The 17,489-nt window shown below is 42.3% G+C and overlaps 1 protein-coding gene across 3 annotated transcripts in view; it reads left to right on the top strand.

Moving 5' to 3' along the window:
• The window catches only part of myocd (myocardin), a 114,595-nt gene that overhangs the window by 16,129 nt on the left and 80,977 nt on the right, over positions 1 to 17,489 (top strand). For all 3 annotated transcript variants that reach the window (XM_037080511.1, XM_037080513.1, XM_037080516.1), the window contains exon 2: positions 72 to 129. The gene's annotated coding sequence lies outside the window, so the exon portion shown is untranslated. The remainder of the gene's footprint in view (positions 1 to 71; positions 130 to 17,489) is intronic.

Genomic DNA, 17,489 nt, shown 5'->3' with positions numbered 1-17,489 from the left:
TTACGCAAAAACTACTTACTCGTGTTTATTGTGTCAGTGCCGTGTCATATGAGAATGTCTCTGTCTTACAGGTGGAGGACACCAGGCTGTAGCTTGAAACAGGAATGCCAAGTGACGACCGGTGATCAGGTAGGATTTCTGTCAGCCTGACATTTGTTTAATAGCTGTTTGTTTTTGAGCCATAACAGTCTGTGTTCAGTGCGCTCGTCTTATAATGAGCACGGGCCCTGAGGGCTCGACACACCGCAGCTTAAGAAAACATCCTCACCGATTTAACAAGACATATGAAGTAATTAGAAAAAATGCTGCAAGTGAGGAATCACAACGGCAGAAATACTGCGAGTAGCACATGATATGGAAACTGTTTCCAGGGGACTAAAACATAGCTGGGATGCTGAACATGTTTTATTAGTTTGCATGCTGTTGCCGTGGTTTGTGAAGCTTTTGAAGTCGACTATCGGTAAGTGGTGTTTGGAAAATGAGAAATTGGTTTTGAAGTGTTGTTGATGGCAACACGAGATCCTCCCAGACTTGACTGCTCCGCACCGTTTGTCATCATACACAGCACTGTGCTGGCCAATCCACGCTCTACGTTCACTCTCGTTACTTATATAAGGTGAGTGACATCATTAACGCACGTTAATCAACTTATCTACTGCAACATAACCTTACAAAAAAGTTCACTTGACTCTTGGCCACAAACACGACACGATCCTCGGTCCCTGGGAAGAGAGTCCAGTGTGTGACTTTTCCAACCACCCTTGATGTGCCTCCCTCTTAATTCTTCTGCACTAAAGGGACACCAGGGGAACCTACAGTGTTAAACAAAGAAGGGCCACGGGCCAGGCTGCTGTGTCGGACCTGAAGTGTAAAGTACGTGTTTCTCAAACTGGACTTCCTGGATCCTATCCTGTCGTCTCCGCCCACACCAAAGCACCCCTTTGATTTTGATTTTGAAGGCAGTGGCGAGTGTCAGCCAGCTCTTTGATTTAAGACAACAGTACATCATTTTTATACGAGATTGTAGGTGAAGACCATAGCCTCATTTCTAACATCAGTACTCTTGCTCACCGCTTGCTCGCTCAGTCATGTATCTTTCCTACAAAAACCCCAGTTATATAACAGCAGGTTGTATTTATCGAAACCTTGGCCTTTAAACATGGAGCGCTGAGTTAACAAATGGAGACCAATGAAGACAGGCGTACTTTAACTCTGCATAGATCGACTTTGACTCCACTTTGAGTAATTAGAATCAAATCAGACAGCAATAAGCACGTGCCAGTTACCAACTCAGTGCGTCACCCCACTGCTCGAAATGAAATGTATTTGCAAGTGAAGTTTCCTGGCAAAAACCCTCCAAGAACTTTCTCTTTGCTCATTATGGACTGCCAGGAGCAGTGAATTAGCAGCTGTATCGTTTCAGCAGTGACACCTAAATGTCACATGTGATGTTGACAAATTAAGTCAAATGGCTTTTTGGCTGCTTGATACAAAAGGAAAGCTTGGCTAGCTCTCATACTCAACAATACAATTTACAAGTCAAGTCTGTCTGATAGGACATCATTTGCTCTGCTTTAAGGACATTTAGATACACAGAGTTAAGTGCTTGTGAGTGACATGCTGGCTCCACATGCACAGCTCCGAGCAGCCAGCGTCGGTCGGTGGAGGAGATATAGGCCAGGTTTCTTCGGCATCAGAGCGCGTCATTGTCTCTAGTTTGCGCTAAATCACAAGCCGTGTCTCACGTGTCTGTGTCATGAGGAGGAATAATCAGTCGCATATGCTTGAAGTGGGAGTAAAGCAGTGCCACTACCACATGTTGGCATGCAGGGGGGGTGTTTTTACAGCAACCCACCGATCAGGCCAGTTGGGACTGTCGGACTTGGACATGTCCGGTGGGAGGTCTGGCCACGCTGACGTGTGGTTGTCCTTGGTCATGATCCCTACTTTGGAGATTGAAGACAAGAGAACCTGCAGCTTGTGAAAAGTCTAGGAAAAGCTGTTGACGCCCAAGAGTAAAATGTAGAGATGCAGGTCCTGCATAATGGTGAATACCTGCTTACTTCATGTGCGGGATGTGTGTTTTTCCCAGTTTTTGGGGAAATCTGAAACACACACCAATTTTGAGGTACACTGATGGAAGCACCTATGAGCTTTAAATGACTCCAGCTCTCCGCTCTATAATGCTCTCATTTTATAAGCAACTTGGAACTCCCATTTGCATCATAACTCTAAATGGAAATGATTTTATTACCCAGAGATTATCTTGCTTTCCGAGGGTGACCACTACAGTGTAGGTACCAGAGCTAATAGTTTTGACATTAGGTCCTGTGTGATATACAGTAAGAGTAATACAGAAAAAAAAAAATCCCTGACACTCATGGTCTCAGAATGATGATTTTATGGCTGGTCTGTAGAGATTTAAACATTTCAGGCCCTCATGAAAATTTACTATGTACATTTTTCCACCCCATAAAAGTTCTCCTCCCAAAATACCATAATACATATCAATCTGCAAGAGCTGTTTGACTCTCAGTAGCACTTTTGCAGGCCTACTGTGTGTGTGTTACCTGCTGGATGGTGTGCCTTTTGTCCGTATGAGAAACAGTTCATGGTTGTGACATTTATTACAGCCTGTCACAGGGAAGCTCACAGGGCCTTTTTACTGTCAAGGCTCGGCAGCGTAGGGCTTATTTCCAAACAGCCTTGTGTGTCAGGAGAGCTGCCACATCAAACCAGTGTCACTCAAACATGCCTCTGGTTTCTGTACATGAATTTTATGTGTGTGTTTTTCTCAATTCATTTTCCTGGAAAGATGTCCTGCGAGATAAGCAGTACATACGAGATGCATTCCCCCCCCGACACACAAGCGCGCCCTTTACAACCACCCAGTCTTACCTCGTGTCATGGCACCTTGATGTTGTCAGTTTAGAGGCACTTCGGATGTCATGCCCACGTCGTTTCTTGACCTTGGAACAGCTAATGCCTTTTTTCTGACAGCAGATTACTCTTCTTTTACAACTTCCTCTGGGTCAAAGGTGAACTCAGAGGTCACACTGCTGTTTCCAAAGCCATATACCAAGGCCTACTACTAGATCGTGGGAGATTCTTTTGAATATCACGTTTTTGAAAAACAGCCAGTGCATGTCATGAGATCACAGCATCCCCGGACCTAAGAGGGGATTATCATCTGCAGATATCTCTTCTTTCTTTAATTCCTCTGCTCGGGGTGAATTGCTTGACCTATGATGGAGGGGAGGACTTTGCTGTCAGTGATGCCCATGTGCGCAGCGTTTTATGTCGGTGTGGTCTGAGGGAATGATAGGGGGAATGGGTCTAAGAGATCAGAGAAGTGATTTAGGAATCTTTACCTTCTTCTTTTCTGGATATTTGTCTATGTAGCTCCATATATGGAAGCCTCAACGGCTTCTTTAACTCACAGATTCAATTATGTCCATACATTAGGAACATTCTTTTGCTATATCTCACTCAAACTCAAAGGAAAGCTATCCCTATTTTTAGCCTTATTATGGGAAAGTGTGCACACCCTTTACATTGCTGTAGGGATTCATGTCTAGGTATTTTTTGTTGGGGGGGCAGGGGGGGCTTTCATTGAGCTGTACATTTGGATTGAAGGAGTATAATATACAAACGTATAAATATGAGTGATTGGAGCCCCATGGGGATACAAAACGCACGTGTTTTCTCTATATTACAGTGGGGACTAATACAGAAGCCATTCCAAAATAAAGCCCTGGAAAATTCTTGTGCAGGGAACACACACTTTTCACACGCGCACGCACACATAGACGCACACACACACACATACACACGTGCACACACACATAAATATACACTATAAGTCATATTTTTACATGGTGTAAGATTGGTCTAACAGACTAACACTCAGTGGCAATGCCATCTTAGATGAATCACAGGTTCAAGGCTGACTTTGTGACCCATGAATTATGTAAAAAAAAAAAAAAAAAACTAGACACGATACGTAGTCATAAACAAGCAAAGTAATGAAGTTCAGATGGTAGGATGGAAGCCCGCTTCTTGTACCTCTTCTAAGCTGTGGGAGAGAACAGACACGGGAGGCTGAGTATAGAACAAAGTGTTTCGGTTTGATGCCCGTAAATTCCCCGTTGAAAGAAAAAGTCATGCAGAAGTTCAGCTTAGTCAGAGCGAGGCTGTGCGAGGAGATAAAACGCTCTACTGGCAGGTGGGCTTCCAACAACTCTGGATTCCACTCCGCACGCAAGCAAAGTGTTAACTTTTCTTCTTTATTTAAGTACTAAATAGAGTCAGAAAAAAATAAATACTACTGTGAATGTAACTTAAATTAAACCTGACTTTGAGTTGCCATGATGTGTTCTGTCTGTGGTTAGAGCACCAGAACTGACAAAGGGTAGAGGAAGATTGTCAGTCAAGTCAGAAACAGTGGGATCATTTATACATGTTTATATTTGTGTTTGAATTCAGTTGAACCTCTCAGGGTGAAGTCAGCACTGTCCTCCCTGGAACATTACGCTCATGAAGTAAAGTACGCTTTCCGTCCAGCTCCAGTCAGCAGGCAACATCACAGAAACACCAACAAAGGAAAAGCTTGATTTTTTTCCCACCCCAGTTTGATTATTTAGCTCACAATTATGTATAATTGGTTATGTGTGACTGTGGTTTAAACCTGCGGTACAGTGCTGTTCCTTGTGGTCGGTCCAGAGCGAGAAGTAATCCCCAAGAGCTGCACTTTAAGGCCTCACAGGTGCAGGTATCTGTGGCCATCCAAGTTTTAGCAAAAACTGCTTTCATTTGGCCCAATATGAGATAATTATAACACTCTAGTCTTCAGATAACTGTTTTGTCGGCCCTTTAATGTGTGCATTGGTTGTGCATCACACCAAAAGGCCAGCCTGTGACAGTTTCTCCATGTTATCTGCCTGCCAAAGCTTTCTCACTTGCATTATCTAAGAATACACTCTGGGAATCCCTCCAGCTTGTGTTTTCGATTACTTCAAGCCAAGATAGCTAAGAGCAGTACAAGATCTGAGGTCCTGTCCCGAGCACGCTCGGATCCGTCGCCCCACCTCTAACCTCTGGTCTTGACCTACACCCCAAAGATTAAAGGGGATTCCCTCCGTCAGCGACCTTGTGGTTCTGTTTTCTTGCTATTTTGAGAATAATCTCCGTTCATCTGTCAACTTTCCCCTTAAATGTGACAGGCCCTAAAGTCCAGATAATGCGGCCGAGAGGAGGGCCTTGTCATAAAATGGACTATTTGGCACCAAATCTGTCAATTCCTCTGAAAGCTGTGTTCTTCTTGTGTGTCTCGGGGATGATCTTGGAGCATCAGTGGGTGAGACGCTGCCCACCCACGCAGACCCTTCTTGTGGGGAGAAGTCAGGAGCGTTGTCTCCTCTCTGGATCTCTGCGCTGTCCCCATGTAAACAGCCTCCCGGGCGGCGGGAGGAGGCAGATGCAGAAAACTGTATTACTCCGGCCGACAAAGCCATTCACTTCTAAGGAATGCAAATGTAGATTGTGAATGCTCCCTTTGCTTTATCACACTGGACAAACAGAGCTGAGTTATTGGGAGGATTATGAATAACTTTTTTCTTCAGTGGAAAAAGGCAGATGTGGCCAAGACGGAGTCATCAGAGGTCCCTAAAATAGAGTGCAGTCTGAGAATGAAGCAGAGAAAGGTGAACGGTGCTGGTTGGTGTGCTTCAGTTAAGCCGATTCTGCTTCATCGCCCCCCAAAAAACCTGATTCATTTCAGAGGAATCCTCACTTTTCTTTGGTGGATATAGCCTGTTTGGGTTTTCAGAGATGCTTCAGCTTTGTAAGTTGTGAAGCATTATTGTTTTCTTTTAATAAATGGTCTTTTGTGTGGTTTTCAATGTAAATGTTTTTGTTGAGGCGTGCTGCGTGTGCATGTGTTTACTTTGGCAATAAGGGCTTGCATGCCCTTTTTTTGTTTACAGGTCTTATTGGCTCTTCACTCCCGCACTTCTAATGGGATTTGCTTATTCTTACTCTCACTCATCGCTTCTGAGGCAAGTCAACAAGGCATCTCCACAAGCACGTGTTGCAACCTGCCTGCAAGCTTTGGCGCACACGCAAACACGCAGACAAATACGCACACGGGGAAGTAGGCTGCGTTCTCTTGTGTATTTATTATTCCTCAAGATAAATGAGCATTTGCATTAGCGATGTAAATAGAGATACTTCGGGACGGCTGTTTCATTTATTCTGCTCAAATCTCCACAGACAGTTTAGCGTGGTTCCCATGACAGGGTCGCAACAGTGCGCTGGGCGGCTCCTGCCAGCCCCTTTATTTTATTTTAGACCAGAGACTCATGGGAAAGCTATTTCAAGACCTTTTCCTGTCGGCCTCAGAAAACAGTGCCAGTTGGTAAACAGGTGCAATGTGAATGCTTTTTAAAAGCCTCGTTTTCACTGGACAGATGTATATATGCTTTTGTTTGTGTTTCAGAGTGTAGAGGAGACAGTGTGTGTGTGTGTGTGTGTGTGTGGGGGGGGGGGGGGGTCGAGTTAATCACACAGCACTTTAATGAATGTCAGGGGACTTGTGACAGCTGCAGAATATTGTCATTTCACAGCAGCTGTACATGTGATTTGCAGTTCCTTTTACAGAGGGTGTGTGAGTTGTAGTCAAAGACTTAGCTTAATAGTCTATACGTATAAGCTACAAATGCTTTATAGAGCAGTCATAAGCGCTTAAAGGTCCAGTGTGCAGGTTTTGAGTTTGCAGATTGCAAACAGCTCAGCACCCCTCGTCTCTCCCTCCCTTACTTTGGCTATAGAGGAGGCTTGGCCAGTGTTTGGTTTGTCTGTTCTGGGCCACTGTAGAAACGTGGAGGTGCAACACAGAGGACTCTATGGAAGAGGACCCGCTGCCTCTGTAGATATTAAAGACTCATCCTGAGATAACAAAAACACAGCGATCCTCAGTTTTCTGTGATTTTACACACGTGAAAACATGGTTATGAGTATTTTATTCAGTGTTCTGCCCCTAGATGTCCCTCCACACTACAGACATTACTAGATATTTAATAGGAAAATCACTTTGTCTTTTTGTTGAATTCAGGCTGCTTCAGTGAACAGTTTGACCGTGTATCATCTAGAAAAGCTTTTCAAAAGAGTGAGCCAGGAATATTCTTGTGTGTATTTCATGTAACTATCTGACTAAACATTACTGTTGCTTATTCTAAATGTGAAGCTCTCATTTTAATGGGGTCTTTAAAATTGTTATACGGGAGAACACATAAGCTTAATTACATGGGGCAGTATAACACATGTTGACATACTTATACATAAACCCACACAGTATGTTCTGCATTTATGGACACTGTCTACATACATGTTCTCCACGTGCACCACATATTCCATCATAGTCATACATACAGCAGACTGCTGCATCATATCTAGTGTTGGGCCCGTTACTGTCAAAATGCAATATATCACATAGAACTAGTTACCTTCATTTTAAAGTGACAAAGTGACAGTATTACTGTCTGACTAGAGTAATATGTTACTTATTACACTATTTTTTAGTTGCTTAAAAAAAAAAATGCCCAAATAACCTTCATAGAATAATAAAATAGCCACGATCTCATGCAAAGGATCTAAAAGTCTAATATTTTTAATTGTAGGCTCAGTCATATGAAACACACTTTTCTATGCCTCTTGATTTTAGGCTACAGAGCAAGGAATGCAGGAGCATATGTGATTCGGGAATGTAAATTAAAGCCTAACCCTAACAAAATGTGGCTCATTTCAGTCACACAAGGACCAAACCAAGAACGTATACAGGCTCGGCTGCATTAAACACACAGAGACTATATTATTTCACTTTGGTTGGTGACGCGGATTGTAACGTGACAAAACTGTTTGTGTATGTTTATATGTTGTATATGTTTTTTACTGTTTATTACTGAAATGTTATGCGTCACGTGCCACATTACTCTGTTACTGCTAAGAGTATTAAATTACGCATTACCCCCAACACTGATCACATCACATGTAAGTCTTGAAGACTGCTAAACAGACACAGCTCACACACGAGACACCCTCTCTTTAGCCACATCTATCCAAGCACACATTAAGGTTAAAATCATTAGATTAAAAACAAACGTATGATGTGCGTAATACATGAAATAAATAAGACTGATATGTTCAGAATCTTTCAGAAGCCAAAGAAGTTTTCACTTTTTACTCAAACTGGCAATAAACTATTTTTTTTTTGCTTTAACATATCATAATAATGACACTCTGATTGCTTCCCTACAATCCTCATAAATCCTCACTACGACTATACGACTCCTGTCTGCACACGACTTCTCCACCATTTCTGTCTACTGTGATGAGGTAGAGCTCAGTTTGAACTTTTTATTCAACTAATGAGTATTTCTGTGATGGTTTAATGTAGTTGGTTGTTTTCCCTATTATTCCATTGATTATTTGGTATGTAAAAACATGACAAAATAGTGAGACAATTATCATCACAATTATAATATAACATAAAAAATGGATATTATCAAAGTAGTATTATCAAAACAGCAATTCATTTTCTGTCGCTGATCCATCGATTAATCGTTTTAGCTCAGATTTTATAAACTGTTGAGTTGCGTTATTTGTAACAAAACATCATGTCTTAGATTTGTATGACTTCTACTGTTTTGTCCAGTCAACAGTATTTCCCTATGAAATGTTGTGTAGTAGTAGAAGTATAATGTGGCATAAAAACAAAACTTAAATGAAGCAGAAGTACCTCTGTTTCTTTCCATAACATTCAGAGTCCACTGCGAGGCTCTCACATAAAACATCAACAGAGAACACAATGGGTTGTGTATGTGTGAGACAGAGAGACAGAAGTGAGGGTGGGCCTGCCACTGAGAGAAGGAATGAGTGAGGGATTGAGAGAGAGAGAGAGAGCGAGAGAGAGAGAGTCCCGTCTTTGGGAGCAGGACGACCCATGTGACTCGGCCTGCCCCTCTTTGTGTTTCCCACACAGTCTGACATGACCGGAGCTATATCCACACCATCACATTCACATTCACAAGGGCCTCTGTCTGCAAACTTCCCCCTACTTATGATTCATAGCTCAGTGAAGGGCACCACGTTTGCTTATGGTACTGCCAGCTGCACATGGCATCACCAGTACATTTTTTCTACATGGCCGCTCAAAATATATTGGTCTCTCCCTCCTTTGACTCAAACTCACAGAGCATCAAAGAAGTGATCCCGCTGATATCTGTAACTTTCTCAGGATGATGGAGATCTCCAGATCTTCTATACTTTAGGGTCGCGACCGTGCCCTAAAATATATCATCATTTTGCCCATCGTACATGGTCATGTTCTATATGTGCTGTCTGCAGCCTGTTGTTCTGCACATGAGGGACTGTGGGAATTATCAGATAACATGGCCTCATATGAAGAAAAATTACCTATTCTAGATGCTGTTGCCATGGGAACAGGTGCACTTGGCATGCATGTTCGGTTTGTATACAGCGCAGCCCCATGCAACACAAAAATAGGGAGCGCAATTATGCTTTAAGTCAAGTCTATTTGTCCTTTATTATCTGATTGAACTCTAGGCCTTTAATGAAGCTGATTAAGGAGGGGTGGGGCTCCGCTGGGCTATTTTTTGATAATGGGTCTGATTTATACTTCCACACAAGGCCATAGATGAACATATATACATAAAGTGTTTGTACATAAATACCTAAGTCTGCAGAGAGAGCGACTTTATGTGTTTTGTTGGCAAAATCGTCAACCTCAACCTCAACGTCACAACAATGCCGTCAGCTGTGCCCATTTATAGCAGTACACACACACACACACACACATTTCGCCGGAAATATATCTGTATCATCATATCTGCGCCTTATGTCCTGTCTGAGTGTTGTGTTCTTGTCAGATCGCGTTGGGTGTCTCGTCAATCATAACTTCAAACAAAGATGATTTTGATTCTTTCTTATTGTTTGAATCCAAACCATGATCTTTTCTTAAACGTAATCAAACTGCAACTAAAAAATATATATATATATATATATATTTTAATACCTTTAGAGAGCAAATTCACTAAGTCTAAGAGTAAAAATCATAAGCCTCCACCCACACATGGATCACAATTTACCATCATCAAAAAACACCCCCATCCAGGTGAAATGCCAAGATTTTACTGAGACCCAGATCCAGACTGAGACCCATGTTTTTTGAGCAGGAAATGAACTGCCAGTTTATGTGAGTTTATGGAGAGGCTGCAACAAATGTAATCGTGATCGTAAGCCGAGAAGAAAACACAGCAAATGGCATGTTTCTGACTCTGTCATAGAGCAAGGTTTGCCATCTTTGCCTGTGTTCACACCACAAACTGGTACAGCAAAATGAATTGCTAGAGTCGATGAGCTAGCTGCTTCCTTACTAGCCAGCTGGTTTTAGCACTAATCAGTCACAATAGCTCTGAGAGACTGTCATGATTATTCTCTATTCTTTCTCTGGCTGGTATTTTGTACATCAGGTGAACAGTAGTTTTAGAAACTGATGGGGGGGAATAGAGCTCTCTGAGTTTACGATGTATTACAGTATTAGCTCTCTCATAACTCACCACAACCGTCGCTCTTATGTGGAGTACCTAATACTCTGTAAAAAGAGGAGCGGTGAATGATATTAGATTCTGTACACACTGGTGATGTTTGATTAAGTTTTTTAAGCATTTTTTTTTGGGGGGGGGCGGGGGGGCTTTTGAGCCTTTAAATCGTCCCTCAGTTCAATAGCAACTGAGTGTCATTTTTTGTTTACTGATGTTTATTTGTACTGTTGGCCAGTATGCGCCATTATGACCTTGTGTAACTATGTGAGCTATGACTCTGATGTCAAAATGTTTCCTTCCATTGACCACTGTTGAAGACTGAGTCAGTCCCCTTGAGCCGACCGAGCACGGCGCAGGGTACATGTCGTTGCCGCAGTCATGCCAAGCCGACATGGCATTTTGGCAGAATCTCTTCCCTCAGGTCCTCAGCTCCCCCAGGACCTCTCGAGAAAACGGGCCCAGCTTGTTTCCCATCTTCTGGGCCACAAACAGAACCAAGCAAATATGTTGCAGAGCGCTGCCAAAAGGCCCATCACTTAACGTCACTCCGACAACAACGGCCGCTACTACAGCTGTGCGTCCATCAGGCAGGCCTGCGGTCACTGTCCCAGAATTAACAGGGGCTTTCCCCTCAGTCTGGGCGGCTATTTCCATTCCACTGTCCTCCACCCCCACACCAGCAACCCCTGGGAGCCCCACATTTTGGCATCGGCCCAGAAGCAATTTGTTTAACTTTTTTCTTTTTTCTTTTTTCTTTTTTAATCATAACTGGCTGACACATAATCTTAAATGAGATAATTGGATGAGCCCGAGACTTCCAGCGCCAAGTAAACAGACAGTGTGAAAGTTCACGCGGAGCCGCTGGACATCATATTGGATTTAGAGGGCTGATACTCAGAGAAGTGATTTGTGGGTCCCCAGCCTCTCGGCCTTCGTGACACAATCACTGTCTGTTAAGGCAGAAAGCATGGGATTTCCCATACATTAATCTGGCTGTGAGCAGCTGATCTGATAAGGGAATAGTAATGTACCTTATCAACCGTAGAGTGTCTCAATAATTCTTTCTCCATTTCAGATTTGTGCGAACTGGCTCAGTGAAGTCAGCAATCTATGATAAATGTTTTCTCTCTTGTAATGATATTAGAGGAGTAATAGGAAAGGCTCCTGACTGGGACGACGTGTCAGGAGTTGTCTTTCTCTCTTCCCCTCAAGCTCTTGGCTTCTGCTGAATGTTGCAGTCTGAAGGCACCGGAGCGTCCAATTGTGACATATATCAAAATTAAAATCACCCAGGGGAACTCTGCTGCCATTCAACAATTTGTAGCAAAAATCATAGTATTATGTCATGATGCTTTACAAATCATTGAATCAGCACCTGACCACAGGCCAGACCACAACTGCTGCTTCCAGTCAGCCCCTCTGAGACACGCACATGCACACCCACACATGCCGAGGACAGGAAAAGAAGTGTCACAGCGAGGGGAGGGAGAGTGTAAGAGGCAGAATTAATAAGTGGAGTGAGAGTGAAAGTCCAAGGCAACGACCAGGAGACAGAGCCAGAAGGGCAGATCTGGACGGAAAAGAATAAGACATGAAATCCAGCAGCAGAGAGATTCAGAAGTGGAGCCAGCGGAGTTTAATGGAAGTATTTTGACTATAGGAACACAGTGTGATTCTCCCCCTCTGTGTCTCGTCCTCCTGGGGGGGCTGGGAATGGGAGAGGGATATGGGATAGTGTGTTCCCAGCCCAGGATCCGGGGCAGGAAACCTCCCCTGCATTTCTCGGCGGTCCTGACTGCTTACTCTGTCTGGTGTTGGCCCACCTCAGTCCTTGCTCCTGCAAACCCCAGCGAAGGCTCCACAGCATGTCTAATCGCTATCAAGGGGTTTGAGTCACATTTTAGCTCTATGAATAAGAAGGGGGGGGCAAAAAACGGGGGGTTATTAGAAGATGTTTAGATGTGGAGTTTCAGTTTGACTAACTGCAAACGCCCACCTCCTCACTGACACAGTGTGCAGTCAACATTCAGAACCGTGTTCAGTTAAAACCACTTAAAATTCAGCGCAAGCTGTGTTGCTGTCTGACTTGACTTCATAGATGCAAGATTTACCGGCTGTAGGAATTCAGCATCAAAACTAAGAGTTAGTTAAAGACTCTATCTCCCTGGAGTTGACTAAAGGTGGTACAACACACAGAAGTCATGGTTGGGAAGAAGAAGTGCATCCGCAAATGCAATATTCTGTTTTTTGTTTTTTGTTTTTTTATTTATTTTCAACACACAGCTACAGTCTGTCCCACCTGGTTACCAATGATATAGATGGTTCAGAATACACATATTGGTCAGATTTTATAGCTAGGCTGATAAAAGTTCATTTAAATGAGATGCTGATGCCAGTTGAGTTGTATTCCCGTTGTCCTTACCTGCTTCCACACCTAGAGAATTTGTTGGACATCTGAATGATGTGACATCGGTCTATTGTTCACCCTCCACCACTCGCTCTCCTATGGCAAGCCGTTTTAACATTTAATCGAACCACACTCCTATCTGTAATTGCATTTTAGATAGCCATAATAGCATTTCTCCTAGTCAAAATTGAATTCTCACTAGTCAGAATGGTAATTAAAGATATCAGCAATAACATTCTTACTAGTAGAAATGCTAGTTCAAGATATCAACAACTTTGACTGTACAAGTCAAAACTAAATTTAAGATATTTAAAAATCCTTTAAAAGTGTAAGTGGCTGTTTTAACATTTAATAGCTAGACTGGATATGTGTTGCCGATATCTGTAATTCAATTCTTCCGAGTCAAAAAGAACATTTCAGATGTCAACAATGACATTCTTCCTAGGACAAATGACGTCACGTTTGCCATTCATGTGTATTGGGCTTTCAATTTCAGATATCCACAATTACATTCTGGATATCTAGAATGAACATTCTGGATATCTGCAGTTGAATTCTTACTAGGAAAAACTCCCATTACAGATATCTTCAATCCAATTGCTACTAGTCATAATTTTCATTTCAGATATCCAAAATGCATAACTATGAAATTTTGAATATCCAGAAATACATTGTGACTAGTAAAAATGTCATTACGGATATCCACAAGCTGTGTTATGACTTATAAAGTAAAAATGCAATTGTGGACATCTGTATATATATTGTGGATATCCATCATGACATTTTTACTAGTCACAATGTATTTTTGGATATTCAAAATGACACTCTGGATATCTGGAATAGTTTTTCATTTTGGATATCTGAAATGAAAATTGAAATGTTTGACTAGGAAGAATTGAATTACAGATATCTGCAATACATATCCAGTCTAGCTATTAAATGTTAAAACGGCTTGCCATATGTGCCCCATAGTAAATTAAGCCATGGAAAAGGCTAAAATACTAATATTAATACTAATACTCTTGTGTTTTTGGTTCTGTAAAGCCAAAAAAATATCAGTGTCCCTGACTCGTGCACCACACACATCCCTTTAGCACGTTAAGAGCTCAACAGACCTGCACTGCAGAGTTACACCTGCTGAACCATGCAGGGCTGCAATGATTAATCTGTTCGCTGCCAAGTATGGGATTAATCACAGTCTGCTTTGTTAATCAATTCAATCTATTGAGTGTTTTAGGAAAATAAGTAAAAAATGCCCCATTCCATCATCATAGATATGAAATCACTTTGCTGCTTTGAGAAACACTGATTGACATTTTTTAGACCAAACAACTAATCGATTAATCAAGAAAACAATCCTAACTGACAATGTAAATAATCAATAGTCACAGCTCGGAAGCTATATACTGTATGTATGCAGGTTATTTGCGAGGTTGGAGTCTGGTCAACCCCATATGTCTCATATACAGTATAATATAATCTCCACCTTTGGCTTTCCAAAGTGAGAGCCATTCTTTTGAGTTTTGGTTTTGACTGTATTAACTCATTAACCTGTGCCTTGATGGCCGACTGAAAAGCAACTTAGTGGCTAATAGATGTCAACTGGGGTCCTCCCTGTGAAAATCAGCTACTCATGTTGACTGCTCACATCAGTTCAAAATATTCCCTTTGTCCCACTGTCACTCTGACTGCTAGGGCTGTTAGGAATGAGTAGTGACCAAAATATGTTGTGGTTAATGGGGCCTCAGGATGTAAGATGGGTTTTGCCACCCCCGCTTTCTCTTGTAGTGACCTTCTTCTCAGACCAAAATACAGATAAAGCAGTTCAGAGGGTGGGAGGGGTGGGAGAGGGGTGAGAGGGAGACAGGACAATTCAGGAATGTAGTCCTGATACAGTGTGCTATATGTTATACAACGTATTAAAGAGTACTTAGTCTTGATTATGAGTTTAGTCTAGATTCTGAGGAGGATGCCCAACATTTAATCTGGACTACAGTTGTGTTTGTAAAATGAAAGTGTAGATCTTTAGTTTTTTTTTTTAGTTAACATCAGAGCAGATTTACTTGAAGGCCAGAATAAAAAAGTGTATCAGTTAACAGTCTTTTGTCTAACAGAAGTAATTAAAGGGGGTTGCCACCATGTTCCAACTCGGTCATGTTTAGGCACATCTTGTTAGGGTTAGGGGAGGATTGTGGTTTTGGTTAAAAACAGCTTCTGTCATCATTGTTGAAAGAATAACTACTTGGTAGTGGCTGGGAAAGAAATATTGACCACTGGTTGGAAACAGCGTTTTCTCGTGTCAATGTGTAGTTGATACATCCATCCATCCAGACCTCTGCTGTGAAAAGGTTTTCAGGGCGCACAACAACATAACACTGCTTCAGCTTTAGCTTCTGACAGTCACAATTGTAGGCGTCAGGAAAGCTGAAAATATTTCTACTTCATTCACAAAAATGACTGAATGTGGTCATTTTTCTGTTAATATGAGACAAATAAAATGAAAGGGGCTTCGGAGGGACCGGGGAGAAAAGGTCAGGCGAGGTAGAATACGCATCAGAGCAGGGAGATGATGATGAGAATGACTCAGATGCTGGAGCTTCAAAAGTTCACCGGAGGCCACCACAAGGTCAGAGCAAGGAGGAGCGTGCACGCTGCAGAGGGCACACAACACAAGTCCTTGGAGAAGCGGTATGGCTGAAGGAGGTTGAGAATCCTTGAGGGTAAACGAGGGATTAAAGTGGACAGCTCTGGACGGGGCTGCGGAGCGTGTGCGCCATAATTGAATTTCACGCTTGCTGCCTTCTTCTGAAGTCGTGTAGCAAAGCGATCATTTGAAAAGAAAGCTATTAGTCAAGCCCTCTGCTAAGCTCAGAGCTGTGCCATAGGAAATCTGGGATTACCCAGGCAGCAGCCTCGGTGTACTCCGTCAAAACACAAGTGTCACGATGAGCCGCAGGAATGGAGGGACAGGCACAGTGTGTTATAGGCTGCAAAACAGTGATAAACACGCATCACTTACCCTGTGGATGTTCCATTTTCTCATATGTTTTGTGCTGGTTTGAGTCCAGACATTGCAAAACAGTGTTTTTACCTTCTCCACTAAACCATTTCATTTAGGTAGTCGTTTGGTGATGTACGAAATATTAATTCATACAGTGAGATATTGGCTACGAGCAGACTGTGCTGATTTTGTGAAAATGTATCATGTAGTATGCAGTAGGCAAGTAAAAGCTAAAACTGCAGTATGACAGAAATACCTGGATGTTGTACTGATTTGGAGAAAAAAAAAAAAACGTTTTGAGGAGAGATCCCCCTTGTTGAATATTGGCAGTTTTACTAAAATTGATGGCATTTTTAAAGGGTACCTCAGTATTTTCAAAGTTGAAAAAGCTCCACTGCACAGGTCATCTGTGCAGGCAGCTTATCACAACCCAAATTTACTGTATGTTTATTGTTAGGTGGTAACCTCTGGTGCAGGGCCATTCAACTATATTGTTTCAGGGGGCCACATTTTCTGAAAGCTAATGGCCTGGGGGCCAGACGTTTCCCTGAGCAATTATTCTCATAATGTACGTACACTTGACACAACACTCCGCAGCTGAAAAGTGGACGGCGGTCAGCCTAAGGTAGCGCTGGAAGCTGCACGAGTAACAAGAATATAAAATTAAAAATCCTGTGATCAAAATTGTGTGTAACGCGAGGTGAATATTTTCTTTGTCTTTCATATCAGAGTTTTGATTATCTGCTGACTAACTTCCAAATCTGCTGAAAAAATGTCATCACAGCTGGGGTGTTTTGTTTTAAAGTGCCTCTGAAGGTCGAAATCCTTTGCGGCAGAGGTGCACTCTTTGCATGCTAACATGGACAAGCCAGTGTGTTTGCAAACACATTGGCTTGTCCTATTTCTCAGTCCAGTCACTGTTGATTGTAGATTTTTTGGCATCGCCTTTTCTTTTCTTCAACGCTGATACACTGAATACTCTTGCTAGCCATCTAGCCGCAACAATGCACATTTTTGATTGCTTACAGCACACGACCATAGATGTTCTATGTGACAGGAGCACTTTCCTGGATTGAAGGATTGATGGAAAAAAAAATGTCATACAAAACATAATTTTTCAGGTTTTAAATTGTAAAGCCAACTGACCAGTGGCCCATGACCCGCTATTTAAATAGCTCTGCTCTAGTGGCTGTTGTAGTTATTACGGGAGCAAAGGAGGAAGTCAGTTGACAGAATAAAGTCCACATATGGAGAAGAGATGGTTGGGTGGCTCAAACACACCCACACTTACCCAGGCAACTGCTGTTCATGTCCTGTGCAAAACCAAAATTATTTAACTTGTGTAGCAAACAGGTCCCACTGTTATTCTGTCATTACATACATTTTTGACGTTTTGTATTGAAATTATGCGGCTGTTGCAAAGGGCAACTCCTCCTTACTAAAACCAGCTAAGCCAGTAGTA

Source organism: Acanthopagrus latus, chromosome 20 (genome assembly GCF_904848185.1).
Source record: "Acanthopagrus latus isolate v.2019 chromosome 20, fAcaLat1.1, whole genome shotgun sequence".
In the NCBI taxonomy this organism is placed as follows: domain Eukaryota; kingdom Metazoa; phylum Chordata; class Actinopteri; order Spariformes; family Sparidae; genus Acanthopagrus; species Acanthopagrus latus.
This window is presented reverse-complemented; position numbering and strand designations above follow the sequence as displayed.